A 23,604-nucleotide genomic window follows, 5' to 3' on the forward strand; every position below is an offset into this window, starting at 1 on the left:
GGAGAAAAAAATATCCATGAAAATTTCGGAACGTGTAGTCTAAATGGTGGACATTAAAAAAAGCTAAGTGCATATGAAACTATACGAGTGGTATTTCATTTTTAGCGTACTGCCCCTATAATCTGAACCTCTGGCAGTAAACTTAAAAAAAAAAGAAAGAAAGAAAAAAAAAAAAAAAAAAAAAAAAACCACACACGACACACACAAGAACTGCTAGGCAGAAAAGTGCTTCCAGTTAAATGAATGGATTCCGAGGTGACATTTATGTTACATATTATTTATATAGCGCTTAAAAAGCCGCACATGGCCTAAAAAGTTATTTTCTGCTTTGCCCGGTTGAATTATTATATATAAAATACAAAACACCGACTATCCCTAGCAAGGCAGAGAAGCGTTCGATTTTTTTTATCTTGGTCCTCGGCGTCCTTCGGAGTGCACGGCTCTAACAGCGTTTGTATTTATATGGGACAGGTTGGGTGAGATGCACGAGGTTTGAACTACCAGTTGGAAGCACAGTGCGCCTAAAGGCACCGCGTCTAAGCAAGGGGCAAATGAGATAGAAAGAACAGACGCATATGTGCCCTTAAACCAAAACATGAGTACTCCATAGTAACTGGGAGAGACAGAGGACCAACTCATTAGAGGCAGTCTTAAACAACAGTGTTATTTGCAGCCCTCCCAGGAACAACAGAGTCTACCCTTACACAGATGTTACAATACGTTAATAAATCGTAAATAAGCAGTTATCCGTTTCCCCCTTTGACAGCGAGTCAAAGACAAGAGAGCCAGACCCGAGGGACCAAGAGCTGGGAGGGAGCGTCCTAGACCCCTGCCCCCGGGCTGTCGTTTTGCAGAGCCCCATCTCAGACGGGAGAATACCGGGGGTAGATAGCTGAAGGCCGTCCCATAGTAGCAGCCCCCCTTACGTCTGTGTCAACCAGGATCCAACGAGGGGCAGAGAGGGCGCAATCAGACTGGTCACTGGTACTCCTTTTACTCTACTCAGTCACTCTCCTTTCACTCATACTCATTCCCTTCACTCTTGTGTACTTGTTAATCACACTTACCCCGTTCCTTCCATTCATTTTTCTTTCACTCGCCCATCCCCCCCCTCTCCTTTCACCATTTCATCCTATTTAATTTACTGAAGTCTGCCTTCATATTCTGGCAAAAAGTATTTTTAGGCAGGTAAGAAAAAGGACATCAAAACGTAAGTATATATTTAAAAGATCTCAGAACACCGATAGTCCAATGTTGGCATGCTCAAGTAGCATCAGCCAGACCTATCCTTCAACTGAGGGATTGCACTGGCAAAGCGCAACCCGACATGTCCTCCCTGTGCATACACTTTGTGCACATCTCCTGCACAGACCACAGGACACACAGCCAACCCCTCTCCAGCCGACATCAGGTCACTGGAGCCCAAACCCACCACGGTATTCTCCTTCTCCACCGATAGGCCTCCCCCCCCCCCCCCAGGAATATAGGCTCCAGAGCTCACAAGTAGCAAATACACAACTCCCACTCCCCCAATCAAATGGTCACTGTGGACCTTAAAGAAATGACGCCAGGGACTGAAACCCGCAACATCTGGTTAGGAGGAAAATCCAGCCACCACTGGTAGGCACATGAAAATGCCACACCGTTTGCAGCACCTTCTTAGGAAGAAGGGGATTGTTCAGTATAGTGGATCACGAGAAATTATCCAGTGAGCATGGGAACGACAAAGCTCCATTAAGGTGCAAGAAAGTTAGAGCCCTATGCAGCAATGACATCCTCAGAGAGAGGGAACACGACCAAAGTCCTGCACGCTCCCCACACCTCAAAAGCACACACGATATCTTCAGAGCTTCACCCAGATATATGGCAGAGTGGAGAAGACGGCTCAGAGAGACACAACTGTCCATTTTGCATGCCTAGGACTGCAGAGGCAGACAAACAATGGCGGGCCACCACGTCCCAGGAGAACCAGACTGCAATGAGCGGGCCAGTGAAAAATTACATTGCATGCCATGTGCAAACAAAGCCCAGTGTAGGAGGAGAGAGGGAACAAGGTTGGAGCCAATCTCCCCTAAAGACAGTCAGCCTTTGCCATAGGGGGAAGGCGGAGGAGGCCAGGCTCACAAAACGGGGAAACAGGATAGGAAGGTGGATGGTCGACGAGGAAGGAATATAATGGATGAGTCCAAGGCTCAATGTGAAAAAAGAAATGTGAGCAGCACGACTGGGAAAATATGGAGCCAGTAAAGGTGCAGATACTGCGTAAGCAAAGGTGTTGCTTCGCCACCCAGTGGCGGTAGCCAGACTGACGCCTAATCACAGGAGAGGAGGATGTTGCAGAAACCAGAAAAGACACCGCAAAGGGACAGAGTCACCATTGTGCACTGGTCAAGCTTGGTAATTACACTTTACCGTCGCAAAAGCCAAGCAAGCAAGCAACACTCCAGGAAGATCCAAGGCTATAGAGCTTCAAATGTTATCACAAATTAAAGTACCCAAGTGAAGATACCTTGCATGGTAGATTTAGGTTGAGATCTCGAAAGGTTTTGACTGCGAGTTCTGAAACCCTGCAGAAACAGAAGTTTGCGCAGGGATAAATTAAGAATAACGTTGTAATGGCAGTCCACTAACTCACAAATAGAGTAAATTAAGTATGCTCGAAATCACTCAAGAGAATGGTACGGTGTGCCAAAATACAAGAAAGAGAAAAGTAGGCTTCTGATTGTAGTGTTGTAGGTAAACAACCAGTACGTTTTATACATCTTGAAAAAGGTTATACAAAATGTGCAGCTTTACATAACTTTAGCCATTATGACTATCAGGTGTTTAATGCTCCTCCGCACACAGTAACACTGATCGTTAAATGTGTGCATAACTCATCCTTTTAATGCAAGATGGATTATACCAAACTATTGGTGGAGCATAATTCATAGCCACAGGTTTTGCTAAATCGGTTTTCGTAATAGTTAGGAATTTAGGTAACAATTTCAATTTACTTTTTTCTGCAAAAACGACATTAAAATAAGAAGAAAAAAAATTCTTCCAAAGCTTAAATTATTGGCATCTGCATTGCAAAAATCAAGAAAAAGCCTCGGAGCATTATCAGCCACTAGATGACTTATTAGGGCTCAAGTACTGGACAGCACAAGATGCCTGGTTGCAAAATTACTATAGCGAGCTTACAGCCCACCTTCAGTTCACCATTGGTTGTCTTCGTTTTAACTCATTTGCTTGCTTCTTTATTAAATTCAATTGCTTGCATTCTTCTTCAAGACTAAATTTTCCTTTTTCATTGAGCACTTAAAGGAGGGTGTATTTGTTTAATAGCTATCTCCTGCATCTACAGATTTTCCCCTCAAGTAACCCCTAAATCTGCGCTGTGTCGCTACTCACCACTCCTAGCTGACCTGTAAGAGTGTAGTAAGTGTTGAAATTGCTTAGGTATGGCTACACACACAAAAAAAGTAAAGGTTGTTTTTGCTTTATGTCAGGCATTTCCCAAATTGCCTAAAAGCACAAGAGTTTGCACAGAAAGGCATTGGCAGAGCTAGTGGAAGAGCCATCTACTGCACTCCATCTGCTGTTCTCTTGAGCCTGAACGTGTACTTGGCATGACATTTCTTGTGGAGGCTCATAATTCTGCATCCTGGCTACTGAAGAAGACCAAAAATGGCTGAATCCTTGGGAAAGTAAATTTGGCTTTGGCAAGCATTTCCCTTTACATTCTGACACTACCTTGTTTTTAAATTCTGTAGAGAGTTTTCACTCAAGTGGAAAGAATTTGAAAAACAAACCATGCCATTTATAAAGACTAAGAACAGTAAATTGTACAGTAAGAAATAATGTAAGATATGTGTTTGCCTTTCTCCCAGTATTTTGATTGTTATTCCGTTTTTTTTTTTTTTAAATACTTTATAAAACATAGGCCCGGCACTTACCTTAGATAGGCGAGACCTACTGTCTTTGTCAATGCTTATTTGAGGAAATATCAGTGTGCAGGTTCTCTACTTACCAAAGCCAAAAATGCACAATGGAGACTTTAATGTTGAAACACTTTGGATACCCTTCCTTCAGCCTGTGACTTGGAAAACAGTATTGTACACTTCACATCGCCCATGACAACAGTGACAAAAAAGCAGCAGTCAGGCAACACTACTTCAGAACTTTTTTGCGCAGATTGGTAGAAAGGAATAACATTGTGGATCTTCAAATACTGAACTGTCCAATGGGACGCATGTTTAATGTGTTCAGTGCATTTCATGTGCACTATCACAGCATTTCATTCAGCTCATGAGGCACTGATTAGCTACTCGGTGGCTGTGTCTGGTTACAGGAGAGTTGGTTTTCAGATGTGGTCTATGTTAGAAGTGAGCACGATTACCAGAGTTGTGCTCCTGTATCGTGTACCTCGCGAAAAGTTCACAGGACAGGCAGCCTTTCTCTCCCAAGCAGGTGCGGTCTTACAGTTTACAAACATATTATATATCTATATATATATCTATATATCTATATATCTATATATCTATATATCTATATATCTATATATATACATATACATACACATACACACACACAATTCAACTACAGGCAGAGTTACTTCCTGCCATAAAACAGGCATCAGCATCCAACACACAAAGTTTGCTTTTATTAAGCCTGAAAAGCACCACAAGAGAGTTAATCACTAGTAACTGTTATGCCTAAAGACAATTCTGAGGTGTCATACAAGTGCTCAATATTGTTATTACACAATATTCTTAGCCAAGGGCCATGTATCTACTGACTTGACAAATCAGACACTCCCTTCCACAGACAAAAATTGGTACAATAAACCGTATTGCTCCACGACTATTTCGGTTCAGTAGACTTGTGCGCAGCCATTTCCTATTGGAAAAGTGCCTATTCATTGTAGCAGACTGTTTCAATCTGAAATCGGTTACTGGATACGGGCCTTGAAGAACCCAAATAACGATTCATTTCTCCCCACTCTCCCAAGAGGCTAAAGGAAATGTTTACGACAGTGACTTCAAACAATAGTTGCTGTCATGCACGTTAGCATCTCACACTACCTGCCCGTTTTAGGTGGTAGGATTTATGCACAGAGAGCACCAGAAACAGATCCACAGCAGATGGAAGCCAGGCAAGACCTCGTTCTGGCAAAAGTTCTTGTGCCACATCATTCTGTGAAGTGTCCTCCAGACATACCATACTGATAGGCAGAAGAGAGACGAGAGGGGGAATGAAAGCATTTTGAAATTACTTTAAAATGAATACTCGATGTAAGGAAAACTACTTAATCTCTGGTATCAAGTGTGAACCTTTTGAGAAGAAAGGGGTTCTTCAAATCAAAAAGGTTCTGCAGTTGAGGAATCTAATCATGATGATATCTAACTGCGTTTTTAGACCTGGTCCTCTTCCTCAGGTGAGTTTCTAGACCAGAACCTCTTGTGTAGAGCAAATAATTGCAATTCTGTGACTTTTAGTCCTGGATCACTAAATGTGATCAACTTTTCTGCAATGATTTTAGGGTAACCCCAGGCCTGACCACATTGTGTCCCAGAGATGTTCCCTTGTTTGTACCATCTTTGTTTTTTTGGGTACGGCTTACAGCCAGTTTCTCAACAGCCTAGTGGAATTAAAAAAAGTTACACAACAGCTTGAGCAGCTGTGCAGCATGTCAAAGTTTAAACAAGCATTTGCAATGCAATAGGTCTTGCATTTGCTTGAGCTAGAGCTACTGGTGTTGTAAATGCATAACTGGACTTTTCTTAACAAATAAATTGGTCAACACTAATACATAATTTAATCCTCTCCGCCACAAAATTCTAGTGACCCTGCATATACTGAAAGCACTTCCATTTACCCTCTTCCTTTATCTGCGGCAAAAAGTAAAAATATTGACCAAGTTTTATATTAGGGTTCCACCCCACCCACCAAATCTAGTGTGAGGACCCAGAGATGACCTAGGCAGAAAGAGCACGTTGTGCACTGAGTTATGGTCAAACATTTTTTTTTTTTTTTAAAGGAATGTCCTTCCAAGCATTATGGGGTGAGATTACAAATGCATCGAATATTTAGTGTCTTCACTGTAATGCTCAGAACAGCCCCTAGAGGACACCTTAATAAAACCAGAATTGTAAGAAACATGATCATGTAACCGTATAGTCAGCCCCAAGACAGCACAACAACATGAAAACAGAATAGCAGAAAGTAATGCAGTGTAACCATATATGTAGCCCATAGAGGGCATACTGCCTTACACATTTTAAGACCTAGCAGGCCTTCTGCAATACTATTACAAAGAAGGCCCTTAAAATACAAACTACTTCCAGCTGTAAAAACAAAAGTTCTAGCCATGAGAGAGCTTAAAAAGATGATGAAAGGTGGGAGCGGTTACTATTTTCGGGTCCCCAAACTATTGTGGGGACCCAGGGATGACCTAGACAGAAAGTGTGAAACAGAATGCCAGAAAGTAATGCAGTGTAATCATATGTAGCCCCTAGAAGACATAGGGCCTCCTTTACAACAAACTAGCGCATTGATCACAATACGCCAGTTTGCTTGCACTGCCCTACACCCCCCTACCGACACCATCATAGCGCTGTATGTACAATACAATGGACTATGGCGCTCGTTAGCGCAGCTGCGTCAAAATGTCTGACGCAGTTATGCCGCCTTGCTGGGCCAGCATAAAAAATAAAAATAAAAAATTCTGAAACTAGTCCAGCCAAGCTCAGGAAGGCCCATCAAAACAGCCTAGTGTCACTTTAATGCCTGCCTTGAGCAGGCGTTAAAAAATATAAAGCTAGAATGAAACTGCAAAATCTTGTAGATTTCACTTTCACCGTTTCATTCCCGCGGCCCTCTTAGCGAGGGAACACCTCCCTTGCATACATCATACCTAGCACAGGTATAATGTGGCGCATGGGTTTACAAACTGGTGCAATAGTACCATTGTTCCAGTTTGCAAGTATGGATTTTTGATGGTGGGCCTATTGTCCTAGGATCACCACAGACTGAGTTAATGGCAAAAAAAAATTGAAAAAGAAATGCCTGCAATGCATTATGGGGCGAGTTTACACGAGTGCAGTGAATACTGTAGTGTCAGCTCTCTTGCTGTGCCGGGAGAGGAGCATTGACGATTTGTGTTTTTTATTGTGGCAACTGCTCCAGTTTGTAGATTTGCAACTGCTAAATTTGGGAGTCATGTAAAATCGCTCCCAAGATACAGTTTGCGCTATATGAAACTTCACTGTATTGTAAAGCATGCCTCCAATCAGGTTTGCACTATATGAAACTTCACATACTCATGTAAAGTGCTTTTCCAATTGAGTTCGAGCTTTATGAACCTTCTTCAAAAAAATATGAAATAAAGAAACAGCAGCAGCTCAAAACAAGGAAGAGGAAGAAACATACGACCGTGCAAAAGAAAAAAAAAAATAGTGCCCCACACTAAGGTATCTCGCAGATCGTGCAATAATCAATGTAATAGGGTCAGTATCTAAGGCAGTAACAAAGCAGCTGGAACAAACAAATCATTTCACTACGAAATCAAGGCAATTTTGAAAGGCAGGCCCAGGAACGAATGAAAGTGATGGGCGCGATTAAAGCCCACAGAATAGATTAGAAAAGGTTTAAAAAAAAAAAAAAAAAAAAAAAAAAAAAAAAAAAAAAAAAAAAAGCGCACCGCTTTCACGCTATGCTTGGATGCTCAAACTAAACTATAAAGTGTTATGATGTGCTTAGCATTCATTGAATCAGTCTTTTTTTTTTTTACTTTAAGACATGCTGCATAGCAGCTCGCGCCGAAATGTAACAGGTCTTTATAAAAAATAAAAAAAATGAACAAAACCAATAGATTTTGCAGGGGCGAAACCTATTGGCTTTGCCAATGCTTGTTTCACTCTTGAGCAGGAAGTGTCCAACAATAATCTAAACGCATACTGATGGTACTTTTATCAGCTCCATAGATCCTGCCAGTTTACATGCGATATGGTGGTTACTCCAGAGACACTGTGCTGATATACATGGTGAGTGCGTTTTAGACCTTCATGCCATGGTAACTCTCCTGCAGTCTGATGGCGCTAAGAAGGTCTCACAGCGAGCTCGCCTGCAACCGAAAGCGGGAGTGTTTATTTTTAGCACTGCAAGGCGCAGTAGCTCTCCTGTGGTCTGATTGTTTGCTGCTTACAACTTAAGCGATGGGTCAGCCATGTAAAACACTCCCAATACCGCCGGCTCTAGTTTGCGCTACATACATGTAGCAACTAAAGAAATAAATAATAAAAGCCCCTGAATGAAGAGTTTGAAAGTTATAAGGAAATGCAGGGCAAACATATGCACTTGTATGGAGTGTGTAGAAGCTATTGAAGCAAGTAAAGCACTGCAATGCTTTTGATTGCGTGTGCGATACAAAGGTGCATAAAGTTGGCAAAATGTCAGTGGAAGGACACTCAGCAGCCAGTGTTAGTGACCGGAAGTAGAACTTGGTCAAAGCTCCACGCAACGGCAAAAGCAGAGCAGAAAGTGAATGAATGCAGACGACGTGCTGGCTAGTGCCAATTTTAAGGTACAAAAGACTCAGCAGGCGCACGGTGCAGTTGAAACCTAAAAAAGAACTCCAGAGAAGGGTGCTACGCCAGCCTTCTTTTTCTGTTGGTCCTTCCCACTATGGTATTTGTTTCCACCTGCCACAGCCCAATTCACTGATTGGCTCTACTGCACCACGCTTGACTATTCTCTTGATCACATGTGCTCCATCTGCTAAAAAGATCACTTCAGTGCCTGGGCTGGTGGGCTCAAAATATATTATTACAATGCTTTTCACTTTCCATTACTCATCCTTTATCGTTTAAATTAGGTTTTCATTATAGCAAGTCAATGTCAAGACTACATTATCTTTGTGCCAAGAATAATTTTTAGGTCATGTGCATTATGTAGATTTTCTGAGGGGGTACTCTTAAAATACTATTCGGAAATATTGTCAGTCACTCATATTGACAGCCTTAAAAACAAGCACTGGTAGTGTTATTAGGTCATTTGCAAGCTGATGCAATGGTAATATTCCTATTGTTTTATTGGACACCGCTGCCTCAAAACTAGTAAGGGGGACTGGGAAACCGGCCACTCCCTAAACATGATAGCCGTATGCATGCAATACCATTTTTTAAATATGAAAATAAACTATCCATCTCACTTAATTATAAGAGATGCTGTTTGTGCTCCTAAAAGGCAAGCATACTGGAAGCAGGTGTGATTAAATCCATCCTTTAAAAGCGATAATACAGGAGCCAAATTACTACACTTCGTTAAAGTCCCAGGAGTTCCTGAAGGTGACCAACCAGGAGCAGCTTGGGAATCAATGCACCAACCAAAGACGATCACTGGACTAACAATAGAAGTATCATTATTTGCACAAGGATTTGAAATAGCTAGGTTCTAGTGAAGTACAGCTGCCAAGTAACCTACTGACGTGTGGTACACAGTTAATAATAATAATAATAATAACCACAACTCGGACTCCAAGTTACTCTTAACAACGTCTAAGTACGTGTACGAAAAAACCTACACTTATAGTGCAGGTGATTAAAGGCCGTAGTGTCGGATATTTAAGGAGAGCACAATAATGATTTTTAGACCGGCCAACTGTGTATTGCCAGACTCATCCATGTTTCATCGGAAGTTAAAGCTAGGGCCAACGTATTTTTACTGCGCACACAAAAAAGACATTTGCCATGCTGGCTAGCCCTTCGGAAGCAGATGTAGTTAAGTCGTTTGTGCATGCAAGAAAGACACAGGTCTTTGAATCCGGGCTCTCAACCACAGTCGGCGATCTCTTCAGCAAACTGCGAGTTGGGCACTGCTTTCCTCGGACACGTATTTCGCCAACTTCTGATAAACACGAGGCCTCTGGTAGCGTGCTCCGCACAGACGCCACCGGCCCTGCCCCCGCCCATGTCTGGTTACAGGAGGCAGCCCAGGGGGCGGGGGTGCTGTGCGTGCGTGTGGCCCCCCATTAAACCATCTGACTGGAGGAAGCGGATCAGAGACATTCCTCAGCCCCCTCCCTGCGCTAATGGCTTCCAGATGAGAATGCAGGGAAGGGCGGCAGGCCCCACCCTGCTCGCAGGCCTCGCCCCTGCTTCCGGACTCCCTGGCCCCCTCCCTCGGCCCTCTCCGTTCCCAGATGAGCTGGCAACTCGGAGAAGACATTCCAAGGAGAGGGAGCAGGCCGCGGGGAAGGGGCCGAGGCGAGAGGGGATGTCGCACTCTTTGTTCTGCGCGCCCAGCGCGAGGAGAGGCCTCGCACGTGCCCCGCACCGAGGGTCGGGCAACTACTGTCCCGCAGACAGAGAGGTGTTAAAGGGCTTCAATGGCGCTTGATCTAAGAGTAGTGCACAGCACTCCAGCTTCGGACAGATGTTCAACTTTCCATTTTCACCGATATGCTAATCTTTTTTAACTTTAGCCCTTCTACACAATCTGCTGTAACCTAGCAGTCAATATTTTCCCTCCATCGTATTCTTCCTTTTTACAGCGCAGTGCTATATATGACTTAAGTACCAGCCCGTCCCAGGATAAAACGCGCCCATTTAAGCATAGGTATGCCTCCCTGGAAGGCAAACGGGCCTCCTCAGACAAGCACTGAGGAAGCTTTTGGAACCTATTGGCTTTGCCACTGGTTTTAGAAGTATGTAACTGAATATAGCTTGCGTGTTTTACACAAGTAAACTCTTTGTTTTAACTGCAATTTAATAGTAATTGAATGAGGTATCAGATTTTCCAATGCCTCGATGGTACATATGAGCTGATTCACATTTAGGTGCCCAGGTGAGTTCTGGTTGTGGGAGATTGTTCTGAATGGGGCACAATACTGGCCGTGGGGTTCAGGCCCCCCCAGGAGGTTTAGTAGAGTCCAAGGGCGAGCTGATTGGCCAGATTAGGGAGGACTGGGTGAGGTTAATTAACTGGATCAATGGACCGTTGGCAGGTGCCATTTTAACGGTACGCACCAGCTGGCAGGGATAGTGTTTTTCAAAGTGTCTGGTGGTTTGAAGCTGCGGTGGCTTCAGGGGTGTAGTGCTTTCCAGCGCGCAGTAGTTGGTAGAGCATACAGCAGGTTGATTCTTTCTTGTGGTGGTTTTCGGCGCGTGGGATAAACAAAAACTTTGGGTCGCCATGACATTTCAGGAGCCGCGTGCACCACAGGCCTTTCAGACACCGAGGGTGGCGAGGAGGACTGGTTTGTTGGTAAAGGTGACCCTAGTGAGCCCTGGCCAGGAGCGGCGTCGGCGGGTGGGGTCACCGCTGCCGTTTTGGCTTACACACAACCTCCGACCACAAAGGAGGGTCAAATGCAGCTGGGGGACGGGACTGATCAGCAGAGCCCGCAGGAAGGGCGAGAGGCAGCTGCTTCAGTTCTGCAGGGTGGAAGGTTTCTTTTTCACCGAAGCACAGGGACAGTAGTTACTAAACTGGATTATTATTTTATTTTTTTTTTAAAGGGAGAATGGGGTACATCTTTCTGTTTTTCGTGTAGAATAGTATCATATGTAGATCAGGAGTATTTTGGTGGAGATGCAAATACACTTGGGGCAAAAAAAAAAAAAATAGGATTTGTAGTGGAACGGGACTCGCATTTGTTCGCGATAGTTATTAGCGTTATAAACTCCTAATCGGACTTTTCTTGCCACAAATTGAAAATTTAAAGTTAAAACAGTTTCACATAAGCGTGCCGATTCACAGCGCCACAGCTGCCATGAGCATCAACGTGAAGAGACACACAAAAGGAGAAAGTAGTTAGTTCGCAGTTGAACATATCTGCAAAAGTGCTTTTAGCCATGTAACAGGGCGATAGCCAAAGTGGTTAAAAAAAAAAAAAAAAAAAAAAAAAAAACTCAAATAAAGGACAAACGCAAGCTATTTACCAATGTCAAAGGATATTCAAAGGGCCAGCCCAGGAACAAGTGGTAGTGATGGGCGTCATGTGGGTGTTAAAAGCCCAGACATTTACCAATGTACCTATGCGCGACCTAAAAAGCCCAGTGGTTTTACTGGTGACAGATGTTTAATAAAACTTCGACAGTTTAAGACCTCAGTTGAGATTTTGTGGGGTGTAGGGAGGGGTAGGGGCAAAGGACTTGAGGAACGGAATAAAGTCAACAGCAAATTATTGATGCAAGAGTTGGGGCTGCAGAGATGTACAAGTTACTTACCTTCGGTAACGAAATATCTGGTAGAGGCATAGTCTAGTTGCAGATTCCTTACCTTGGAATTTTCCCTCAGGCGTCAGACTGGATCTGGAGATTTTTCTTCGAGCAATACCCTTGCGCATCGGTAGGTTGCGTCGGTCGACTCCGTAGGCGTCTTGGTCACTGTGATGATGTCAGGAGTAGTACATAGACACCGCCCTCGCGCAGTGACGTCAGTTTTTTTCTTTCCGCAGCATGCGCTGATCTGGAGAGAGCTACCCTGGCTCTTTTTTGGCCGAATTCGACCGTTTTGTCGAAGTTGTGTGTACGACTTTGGTGCGTTGAAATGTCCCCGAAAACCGGGTTCAAGCCTTGTGAGGACTGCCATCGGACGATGTCGGTGACGGATCCTCATCGCGTTTGTCTGTGGTGCCTCCAGCGCGACTACGACCCGAAGTCATGCTCAGAGTGTCGGGTCATGCACCCGAAAGCTTTGAGGGAGCGGTCCCTAAAGCTAATGGCGGCCTGGCATTCGACTCCACGTAGGTCCCGGTCTCGCTCGAGAGGAAGGTTGAGATCAGTCGCGGAGTCATCACCACTCGTCTTCTTCGAAGTCCTCGGGCCAAGGTAAGAAGAAGAAGAAGTCGTCCCATCGCTCTCGGACTTCACCCCGTCGCTCTGCCGACACGGGACGAGCGTCCACACACTAGGCCTCCATCCTCAGAGCCTGCGTCTGGGTTGACTCCGGAATCTGCAACTAGAAGTCTCTATCAGATATGAGTTGCAGGAGTGGTGATTGGAGGTTTGACTGATGTATTTGTAAAGGGCTATCTAGGGAAGCAGGTTGGATAGCTATGGAAATGTATAGTGAGGCTAGGAAAATATTAGGATTTAAGGTGTTAGGGCCAAGGTTATTAATAGGAATGCACCGGTCTCATTAAAGCAGCCTTTTCCACACAGAGTTAGTAGTCCTCGGATGCGCCGCCCCACCCGACTGAAAGGCCTGGAAGAGAGACTGAAGACAGTGTCAACATTAACCAATGCTTGCTGAAAGAGTGGGGGGGTCAATACAGAGGGAAATCAGGATGCACTGAAAGCTGGCTAGGAATGTGTTACTCCAGCTGTGTGTTTTTAAAAGGGGCGGAACTCAAGTTTCTAAAATTCTTATTAAAATTAGCATACTTGATGACATCACAGGATATGAAGTCCCTATCACTGAAGGCAGTGGTAACATGGTAACATGGAAAGTAAATTTAGCAAATAAATAAAAAAAAAAAAAAAAAAAAAAAAAAAGGAAAATGTAGAACACTAAACCCTCACAACTGCAGCCTCATAATTTATAAAAAGTAGATGAGCAGCTGTTATATGCCCACAGCAGCTCATCCTGTTAAAAATAGGTGCCTGTGGGATGGCTTCCCTAAGGTAGTATCACTTACTAAAGGATCTATAGCTCAAAAAGAGTTGGGGTGTGCGGGCGACTGAGCACTCTGCTAAGAGCTCAATTTCGAGAGCAGTTCTAGTCCCACCAGGTGTGATATTTAGCCTGCTTTGTGCGAGATCTCAAACACGACCACCAAACGTGTGTTTTTTCACTCAGTGACTGATACTCTAGGGGGGGGGGGGGGTTGAATTTTGTTGGGATATTATGGTTCCCTTTTGACCCCTCGTCTACCTCCATTACAAACCAAACAGATTTCACTTCCTAAACTGATCAATGTGCTTATTTAAGCCACTGTGGAAATAAGTGTCAGTGGTTTCATACAACCTATTGAGTGGGACAGGTGCGCATCTGCTGTACAGATTTTGCAGATTAAGGACTGAGATGATCTCCACAAAGCAGTTTAGCACGGAGGATAACAATGATCTAATCATTGGCAAAGTAGCTGATTATGAACCATAATCATCTGTGACCTGGTCACCCTGCATTAATCAGTCAAGGAATAATTCAGTATCAGTTCTCTCATTATTTGAAAAAAAATTAGGCTCTAAGAAGATTCCTGAAAAGTAAACACCTGCAAGGCACTCACTCCAATGGCTTGATTAAGGGAATTCTAATACTTGATCCCCATACTGGTAAAGCGTTTCCCACCATCTTGGTGGTCATTTAAAAATCTTGTGGCAGTTGAACTAGTATGTTGATCCAGATATCTTATATGAGGTTCCTGATCGTAATACTGGACGGTTTTACAATACACAATAAGGGTTTTTTGGCCATACTTTATCATTTTTACCCCTCCAGTTGGAATCTACGCAATAGATTGCCACTGCATGCACTCTTTAGGTGGTCATAAGACCTTATCTGAAGAAGAGTTGAAGACTGCTAACATCTTCGGTGTCAGAAGATAGTTTCCAGAGAACTGGTGTAACTATGACCTCCTTCAGACAGTCTAGATGGAGTTCTTCCCTTTCTAGCAACATTTTGATGAGATCTGCGATTTCTAGTGTAAATGTCTATTTGCATTGTTAAATCCACAAGGCTGGGCACCTTTAGTAAAGTGGGCAGTGTTCTTACTCAAGCACCACCATAATTTACATCACATGAAGGTAGAGATGCATCTCATGGTTACAAATATGGAGCTACAACTCTCCTGATACTATTTCGTCCCTAAAAAAAGGTCTTCTACAAGGGTGCCAAGGATCTTGGTAAAACAACAAACTTCTGTCAGCCTGTCACCTGCATCCTAGGGGAACAAAGCAGATTAAGCGTAAACTTAAAAGGTGAACCTTCTCCCAACTACTAAAGAACTCACAAGCCTTGGAGGTATTCTGGTACTTGAATTGGTGGTACCCTGTACCATAAACAAATTTGTTTATTGAGAAGAGTTGCACTATTAACACTTTAGCAAATCTATTGAGAGGTATTGGCAGGGTGTGAATGCATCAACCCAAATATGAATTAAGGAAACGTTCAAGGATAAGAGAAAAGTCACCTGAGAAAGGGTAAAAAAGGAAAAAAGCAGTGATATTTGGAGGGCGATATTTATGCTTAAATGGGGTGGAACTTTACTTAACCCCTCCCCACAGGAAAAAAAAATACAAACTAGTTTACATTTGTGAAAAGGTCAATACACACTCACTTTTCTTCCATGTTCAGCAATACCTGTGAAGAGCTTTCCTGAATAATTACACCAATGATCACAAAAGCACGTAATATGGTATCACGCTGCAGAGCAACACACTGTCTTTAGGTAGCAAATGCAGAAAAACGACCTATTAGTTGTAGAAGAAGCAGGGCTTCAATCAGTACACAATATTCTGATTACGTTGCACAAGCTCTTATTGCCTGACACCAGACCTTTTTTCCACTTTTGGTTTCATGCTCATTCAGAACAGACCTGCTAATTTAACAAAGATTGGCCTTTTCAAAGAGGACTACTGGCAAAACCTGTACTCGCTTTGAACAAGCACAGACTAACAGGTTTGTAAGATCGTATCTGTCTCATAGTCTTCCTTTTAGAATGGTACAAGTTACGTGTACCATTGGGTGTACTATTTTTTAGGGTCCACCCGGAGAGTCTCTGCTGTGTTCAGAAAAGGGCTTGGAGCCAGCCTGTCGCTCACCATAAGTTGGTTTGCATGGCACTCTTCTTTACAGTCTGGTAATTCATCAAGGCACACCTGGCATCATTTCCCTTTCTGTGTGGAGAAGGGATCAAGCGCTAATTGATTCAACTTAATTAGTGCCCTTCCACTGCGCTCCCAACGTGATTGGGGCACTATTTGCTCGCTTCAACTTCTAGTGCCCCGCAAACAGGAGGCTTGTGACTGGCAAAAACATGCCCAGCAGGACAAACAAAATTGCAAAGTTTTATTTTATTTATTTATTTATTTAAAGACAACTTTTTTATTTTGCCAGGTGTATTTTATGCTTGTGGTTGCTGTTGTCAAAAGATGACAATCTGTTCTAAGTATGCGAGTCCTATTGCATTGCAAATGTTTTAGGTCGAGTATAGCAGCGCACAAGCGCTGCTACTCTGGCAAGGTTGTATGTATCTGGGCTTTTAACCACACTCCATCACTATCACTCGTTCATGGGCATGCCTTTCAAAATTCCTTTATCATCATTGGTAAATGCTTTACACGTTTGTCCCTCCTTGGGGTGGTTTTGTTGCCGCCTCGATGCTGTTACATGGTTAATTGCACTTTTGCCAATAACTGACTGGGAGCGAAGTTATTTTTCCTTTTGTGTCTTTCCTTCGCGCACAGGCTCATGGCGGCTGTAGTTCTTTGAATTGGCTGACTTATGGCAACTGTTTTACTTTTTATTTTCAGTTTGTGTGGCAAGAAAAGTCAAGTTAGGAATTTACAACGCTAATAGCTCTAACTCAAGCAACCGTGAGACACACTGCATTGCAAATGCTTGCTTTTCTTAGATACTCTAGCACTTGTCAACTTTGTGTGTTGTAATCATATAAATGTTCTGCACATGTCCAAAGCGTGTGCTGTTACTTCTAATGAAGTGCAAACTGTATCCGGCAATCCTGCTACTAGACTGTCTCGGGCAAACCTTAAAATGAAACCTTAGCCTCTGTGACTAATATATTCACAACTAGTCTCTAGGAGAAAACGTATCTATGGAATCAAGTCATAGCTACTTTCGACCACTGGCCTCTGCTATTCATTGCATGTGCTCAAACCACTGAAAAGTACCTCATCATGTCAAACACACAACCGCCAAAAGGGTCCCAGATCATGGAAGGATATAAAGACAACACTGCCCATGTCAGGAATCTCTCATGCTTCACGTATCTAAATTATAGCCTTAATCCCAACCTGACAGATTAGCTCCTACCATGTGATGGACCTTACCACTCTTCTACAGTCTGGGAGAACCTCCGCACGCACCCCACTGAATAGATATGCACAAGATTCCTCCTCAGTTTCTGCCTACATACAACCACAATCAACAGTAGTGCTTTGCCAGTATGGATGTGAGCAGAATGTGTTATTCCAAAGCCATGCACCAGCAACATCCCAGGATTTAGTTTTAGACAACAAGCCAATCCAGTTAAGGACTTCAGCAACACACCTGAGAATGCAAGGTGGGGGGCAAGGAGAAAAGATAATCAATCATGGTAGATTCCTTTTCTGCTACAGGATTCGAACCAGCACCAAAAAACCATTCTATTGACTCAGTTTCCCCAAATTTATGAAACAAATTCAACAAAAATATTTGTATATCATCACTCGCCCAAAAAAAAAAAAAAAGTGAACATTGTTCCTCTACGGATTCATAGAAATAAATTTATCCTAACCCATCTTCTCCTAGAATCATTAGTTACAAACTTTAAGTTAATCTCAACAAGGGTTGATTCAGATACACAACGGGGAATTTGCACTTCCAAGGAAAACATCTAGCTGGTTCTTCCTTGAACCTTCTTAAATCATGCAACAGAAAAGAAGGTCATGATTAAGCTGTCAACACCCACAGGAGCTACACTATATTCCAGGATCCAGTAACTGCCCATATGCCCTGCAGAGGATGGCTACATGTTGTATCCCATCTTCAACTAGACTCCTTTCCTGGAAGGGTGATGCAGCTTATCAATTCCAGGGGACCACATAGTCGAAATATTTGAAACTGGATATCCAACAGTTCCAAATGATCTGTGTTACTAAGATATAAACATCAATTTAGAGACGAGATGTTGACACCTACAGAGACCTAGCCAAGATACAAATACAACTGTTCTGGCCACAACTCCAGAGATTTCATTCAGATCCATGTGTTCCAAGATAAAGTAGCCCAAATTGGAGCTTCTAATAATAAAAAAAAACAAAAAACACTTAAGAGTTTGAAAGCTGTATGAAACAGGTATACTGTTTTCTTGTAGTATTTTAAACTGAACCGAAACAGCCTGATGCAGAGTGATTAAACTAGGTTTCTCATGTTGGTGAATGAATCCTGCCAGCCACACAGCAAATGCTAGAACAGGACATGTTGTAGCAGTACATCACTGATGTCCTCAGTGAAAAAAGCTTAGTCAGACATGTGATCCATCCTATCCAAAAACATTAATCAACAACATAAAATTCCTAGAGAATGTGTTTGGCTCACAAATAAACCAACAAACCCAGTTTTAAGGTACAATGTAGATACAACAGTTCAAGGATTACAGGAAACATTGGCAAACGCATTTTGCCCATGCTTTGCTGAACGCTGCAGTGGCATTACAAGAGTACTTTTACCTCACCATCTTCACCCGCCACCTTCAGTAAGAGGGTTCTCTAATCCACTTGAGGCATGGAAGTTAAGCAACTCAATCTTGCATCATTTGGTCCACAAATTAAAACCACAAACCTCTCATATAGCAAAATCGTTCTTTTGTATAGCATTTCAGATTCAAATGCTACTAATATGTAAACATATTTTTAAATAAATAAAAGCACACTAGAACCGTCCAGCCTTTGTTGCTTTTCTTTCACTGCAAACTTGCGACTTGTTTTGCTCTTGGTAGCTTTCTCATTATAGCAATAGGCATAAGTGCATATATCACGGTTCAATATCATTGAAAACATTAACTTATATAGTTTTAAGTGAAATACGGAAGAAACCATCTACTTTGCAAAGTTTTATAGTACTTTGAGTGTGTAAGTGATTACAGTTTGCTCAGGTGTCTTATATGTATTATCAGCTTTTGATCAGGGTCGGTCCAGATTGACTTTTCTTAAATTTATGTCTTTATGTTGTACAAGAAGCACAAGGTCGTATTCTTTTTTCTTTTAATGTTAATGCTGCATGGTTTATGCATTAACTGAATCAAAGATTTAAACTCGATGCGACTCAAAGGGTGACTAAATTATAGACTTGCCACGCAGAATTTGACATCCAAGGAATGATATTCCATTCCCTTGGCCTGTTCCCACCACTACTCTTCACAAACACACATGGCCTTTTGAGATAGATACCCCGTGGATGCTACTGCCTGACGTTGCTCGGATTTTAAGAATTTATTTAAAATGTTGTCTCCATACCTTCAGGGAGAAAGTTGGCTAAACGGTTCAAAGGTCATTTTAGTCAATACTCACCTGGTACAGAAATAAACAGCAAATTATTCTAATGGAGATTATTTACTTACATCTGAATGTGCGCCAGTAGAAATTGTGGTTTAAAACACGTGTGGCAGCCAGGGCTGTCTCCAGTTGGTTTTATTGCTCTTAGAGATTTTAGCTCCGGAACCCGACAAGGCGCCCTACATACGGGTGTAATGGCCGTGGTAGTGCAGATACCAGTAAATTAAGCACTCACTGGCAGACAAGAGGTTCAAATCTGGCTTGGTTCATTCCGTTTTCCAAGAACCATTTAGCAAGTACGGTTAAAAAAATAATAATCTGCAGTGTTCCAAAACGGATGTAATCTACGCATATTCATAGAAAGAATTTGAAATATGATTGGTTCGAACTCTACCTATGCTTCCCACACGCCTCTAACTGCCCCGTGTTCCAGTCTTGCCACCTTGTTTGTTCTCAGTTTTTTTTGGGGGGGGCTGTGGTTGGACGACTATTCTACTTCTGGGGCTGCCAACTTGCACAGCACTCCTTAGTTTCAAAATAAGAAGGGCAGCCTACAGTGTTGTTTACTGTGGACAGGTGGTTAACGAATTTAAGCACGCCCGCACCTTGCAAACAATGACTGATGTGAGTGAATGAACCGCCAGGTGCAGCCAGCGCCGGCACACAACACCTGCACAGGTCGCCGAGATGGCGGCAGAGAGGAAGTACAGCCCGAGTACACTGTACCAATCTTTAAGCTGCGTTTATTTATGATGCTTCGTTTAACCTCAGTACCCAAATCATCCTCATATACTGTGTTTTAACCACACTATGGAATTTTTATGTGTCAGGTAGGTTTCTATCACTTCAATTAAAATGACTTCCTCTTAAGCCCAGGAACAACGTGTGGGCTCACCCACTGCTTACAAAACTTGCAAATCAGGATTCCCCGACCTATCTACGTCTGGCAATTTTGCAGCACATTTAAGGCAGAAGCTATAGATGCTCTTAAGCGTTATGCACTTCAGAAAGCTTTGCCTGACAGGATAAGAGGCACTACAGAAAGACACTTCCGTAAGGTGTGTCCTCTGGGACAGAGCGCAAAAGCTTTCCAGGCCGATGCACTATCTAAAGAAGCTTCCCGTTCAAGGGCAAACATGTCGCCAACTTGCCCTTAGATGGTAGAAGGCAGTTCACCGACGATGGCCTGCTGAAGCAAACAAACCTGTGTGTAAGTAGCACTTTTGCCCCAAGGGCTCTGGACGATGATGGTGTACCTAACAAACGTTTTTTAAAAAGTTGTTTCATTCAAACGCCAGCTGTTTCCTGACCCTCAAGAACTTCTATGGTTTCCATGAACTTCAACAATGCAATGCCCATTACAGACTAATAAAGACCTCTGTCTGATTTGAAAGCTTGCACTGCAGACTATAGATACTCAATGACTACCAAAGGGATGAAATAAGCCTCAGACCCCCAGCTGTGACTTTACATATCAAGAAAGTTAATATGGCGACACCATGGTACTCTAGCAACCCTTGTGCTGGCAATGGGGGGGGGGCACTTTCTCAAGTTCTATACGGTGTAGAGTCTTTCACAAGGAGTGCCTGACAACCACTGGGTTTCGACCTCACACCTTGGTCAATGGTAGTTTTCATAAACAACGTGCTTTTGAGCAATGGCCCTTGCAAGAGGGAGTGAAAACATACTTTCACAACTACACACTACCTTGTTAACGATATTGACAATGTTTATATGGTTTGGTATACCAAAAAGCTAACAGATTACTTCTGTCAGGATGACAGTCTTATATTATTCTCTATCCCTTCATTATCAGCCCACTTCCAAATGTTAATGTCCAGAGTTTTTATTCTTAAGTCTACACAAACCGCGAGTCCCTTGCCTACGGGGTCCCAACCGCCATACCCCACTTGAAAATGCTACCCTGGCCCAGACTGGAACATCAGCACACACTTCAGATCTACCACGGTCACTGGCAGATTCAAACTACAAAATAATCAGCAACGATCTGCAGCATCTGCTCCAAAATAAGACTGAGTAAGCTTGACTACGGCAACAAATCGCTCGTGACTGACCCTGCATTTCAGAAGTCCCCAAAACAAGTGTGCAAGTATTTAATTGGAGTGCCCTACCAGGTCACCCTCCTCACAGTGTGAAATCCACACAACCGTGCGGCCACCCGTAACCCAAGAAGGGGGAAAAAAGCCATACTTGCCATCGCGCTAGCCTATAATCAACCAACCACTTGTCCAATATAGTCTGCTTTCCAAGTCGTGAATGTTCATATCATGTCCCATCTGCAGCCAAGTATGATCTATTTGTAATGCAATCATGTATACCAGCTCTTTGCAAGCTCAATCTGTAAACAACCTCTCATAACTGCTACTCCATTACTTTCCAACTTGTACTATCACTGGCTGCATGCAATCCATTCATTTGGGTTGCTCCTTTACCACTGTTGTGTTGGCTCTAGAGTGATGCACACCTAATCTCCACTCCCCAAAAAGGCTAGCTTCCTTTCTATCTAGGCACTTTCAGAATGGGTTAGACAGTATGATACATAATAATAAAAAATAAAATTTAGATACCCTCATGTACAGCTTCTTTTGAAAGCGCCTTTGTCCTACACCTATGCATAAACACAGCTACATTCTTGCTGCACTTCAGTTTGACAATATCATCCATAGAATGCATGCCACTGAAAAACGTCCCTCCTAAGCCACACTGTTCTACTCTACATCCACACACTAGCATAGTGGTTCCCAACCTGTGGTCAGGGGATCCATGGGGGTCCACGACTGCTTAGAAAATTAAATAATAAAGTGTAGATGAAAAAAAGTGACTAAGTGTACCATTGAATTTTTTTTTTTAAAACATGCTCTAAGTGTCAAGGAATTTGAATTGGAGGCTAAAAATTAAATTAGTTTCCTTAGATTGATGTGTGGGAGCAGTGCAGGTACATCAAAGATAGTATAGTATGGCCGATGTGTGGCTTCATTTGAATTTAGAAACACATAATTTAGAAAAGCACCAACCTTCCTATTAAAATCTATTTTTTTATATATGTATTTATATTTGTTTGCTAATTAAATAAAATGTGTTTTCGTTTGTGTATGTGTTTCATGAATGGTTTTTTTTCCCCCATATTTGTGTATTGTTGTGAGTTTCAATCATCAACAATGTTTAGGCCAGGGTCATGGGCTTCCAGTAATGACTAAGTGTGGGGGTCCCCAGAAGTAAAAATGTTGGGAACCACTGCACTGCCACATAACGCGTAACCATCATCTCCTTTATCTTTGTCTCGAGCATATGAATACAGCAACAAAAACCATCGTAAGTACACAATTCTGATTGCTGCACAAACACACACATCAATACACTACTCAAATAGCAATTTAATGGACAATCTTACAGTAGGCTGCTACTACAATATAAAGCAGCCGTAAGGTACTGTCCTTATGTATTTCACAATACACAACATCGCTTAACTGCTCTATTATCCAAATAAACACAAAAAAGGCTAATAGCGCTCAAATTTTCCACCATATCGTGGTCAGTTAGTTCTGAGACAAGTTCACCAATACAAGGGGACGACTCGCTGGGTACTACGGTTCTCTGCACCATGGAAATGGCTGGTGTTGGCCACAGCACGTGGTGTATGTGAACATTTAAATAGTTTTCTTTAGCAAAAAATAAATATATATATATATACACACACGTTATCATCTGTAGGAGATATCCGGGTTTCAAATATGTTTTTTTGCATGAACCACCAAATAACTTACTCAACAGAAATGCTGACTTCTACCAATAAATACATGTCCATAAAAAACGATACTTTAATATAGTCTGGCAAATAAGTAACTAGCTATAAAGCAATTCAGAGAGTAAGACCAATTAATATTTAGCCATTTGGCGTTAAAAGAAAACCTACATTTGGGGAGGCACAAAAGGAAGATTCGGTTTGCCTTGTGTCTTAGTATGAACTGAGAATAGACTCGATGGAGGAATTGCCAACTCTTGAATGGTAGCTATGCACCTGTGCTGCGTCGCCGACTTCTACGGCAAGATACAAATATAAAATGCACTACTTGAGCATAAAATAGTGTCTCCCAGTAGGATCGGGGCTTCTTCAACCCCGTGTGAAATACTTCCAGTGAAATATTTTTTTCTAGCGTTGTGCCCCACAGAGGTGCGGGTACAGGATCTCTAATTATCTCATGTATGGAATCGTCATGTGTAATACCGCTCACAAGAAGTATGTGCAGAACCAACGGCCACGTGCTTGGAACAGGAGGAGCTCGGTGAGATCACATGTGCAGCCCGTGAACTGACATGATGCTTCACATAACACTCCGATCAACGATGCGAGGGGCGGGGAGACCCTGCGTGAGATGCTCAA

At 42.7% G+C, this 23,604-nt stretch overlaps 1 protein-coding gene across 2 annotated transcripts in view; it reads right to left on the reverse strand.

Annotated features, from left to right (window-relative positions):
• The window catches only part of TFAP4 (transcription factor AP-4), a 47,933-nt gene that overhangs the window by 23,154 nt on the left and 1,175 nt on the right, over positions 1 to 23,604 (reverse strand). The window lies entirely within an intron of this gene.

This window comes from Pleurodeles waltl, chromosome 10 (assembly GCF_031143425.1).
Source record: "Pleurodeles waltl isolate 20211129_DDA chromosome 10, aPleWal1.hap1.20221129, whole genome shotgun sequence".
In the NCBI taxonomy this organism is placed as follows: domain Eukaryota; kingdom Metazoa; phylum Chordata; class Amphibia; order Caudata; family Salamandridae; genus Pleurodeles; species Pleurodeles waltl.